At 38.4% G+C, this 1,588-nt stretch overlaps 1 protein-coding gene across 1 annotated transcript in view; it reads right to left on the bottom strand.

The window, feature by feature from the left end:
• LOC106871538 (LHFPL tetraspan subfamily member 7 protein-like) overlaps window positions 1-1,588 on the bottom strand; it is a 14,775-nt gene that overhangs the window by 3,880 nt on the left and 9,307 nt on the right. The gene's annotated exons all lie outside the window — the stretch shown is intronic.

Genomic DNA, 1,588 nt, shown 5'->3' with positions numbered 1-1,588 from the left:
TATATATATATATATATATATATATATATATATATATATATATATAGTTGTTGTATACTGTCAATTTAATGTCACAGTCCCAATAAGGGAATATACTACTGTTGTTTAGCCCTAGGAAGCTGGATCGCTTCCTGTCGGCCTTGACAAATTTACTGTGTCCTTATGTTTGCGAGGGGGAGACAAACTCCTCCACCCAGCCTAGTCAGCATTCAGGGACATGTTTCTGAGTCTTTGCTCGTCATCAGCCTGAAGTAGCATGACCAGCTGATATATATATACACATATATACGACGGGCTTCTTTCAGTTTCCGTCTACCAAATCCACTCACATTATCAAGTTTCTATTACATGGTTGTGTGGTTTAAGAAGCTTGATTTCCAACCATGTTGTTTTGACTTTAGTCCGTCTTCATGGAACCTTGGACAAGTGTCTTCTACTGTAACCATAAAATGACCAGAGAATCATTCTAAAAATTTCCCGTGATCAGGGTGCTTTTACAGAGTGCAAAAAGTGAAAATTTCAGATACAATCTTTGTGGCTGCAAATTAACTTTGAAAAATATTGGTGGTGGTGGTGGTGGTGGTTTTGGGAGAACAAATACAGAGACACACACACACATACATACATACATTCATACATATATACATACATTCGTACATACATACATACATTCGTACATACATGCATACACATACAAACATACGATAGGCTTCTTTCATTTTATGACTCCCAAGGCTTTGGTCAGCCAAAGGCTATAGTAGAAGACGTTTGCCCAAGGTGCCACTGCGTGGAACTGAACCCGGAACTGTGGTTGGGAAGCAAACTTTTTATTACACAGTCACCACGCCTTCACCTGTGTGTGTGTGTGTGTGTGTGTGTTCTTCTCCTCCTGCTTCTTATTCTTAACACTGATATAAATCGAAAGATAATTTTTTATTTGTATGTTAAGAAATAGGAAAAGGCATTAAAAGATAAGAAAAGGAAAAACGAAAGGAAAAGAAAGAAAGAGAGACAGACAGAAAGAAAGACAGACAGACGGAAAGAAAACAAAGAAACAAGATGCCTCTTTGTTCTTTGATATAACAAAACATTTTTCCTCAATAAAACCAGATAAATCTCTTCAATAAGCAAAGCTATACCCTATCTGCTATCTTTCAATTAAAAAGCATCGTAAAATCTCTCCTATCAGCTCCTTAAATAAGTGCGTTTGTTCTGTCATTCAGAAACAATTTGCAAACGGACGGATTCTAAAATGGCGGCGACATCAAACGACGTTCGTCTCGGCAGACGATCATATCTGTCATCATTTGTCAATTTGTTTTTGGTTTTATCTCAACACATGTGTTGATACACGGCACGTATGCATTGCTTCTTTCGGCCTGACACACACACACACACACACACACAGAGGTAGACACATGTCTTTTACTTTTTGTTTCAGTCATTAGACTGTGGTCATGCTGGGGCAATGCCTTGAAGAACTTGTAGCCGATTGAATTGATCCCAGCCCGTTCTTTTTTCTTTTCTGCTTTTGTTTTAAGCCTGGTATTTATTCTATCGGCGTCCTTTCGCCGAGCCGCTAGATTAC

This window comes from Octopus bimaculoides, chromosome 29 (assembly GCF_001194135.2).
Source record: "Octopus bimaculoides isolate UCB-OBI-ISO-001 chromosome 29, ASM119413v2, whole genome shotgun sequence".
NCBI lineage: Eukaryota > Metazoa > Mollusca > Cephalopoda > Octopoda > Octopodidae > Octopus > Octopus bimaculoides.
Note: the sequence above shows the minus strand (reverse complement) of the source record. Positions and strands in the feature narration are given on the sequence as shown.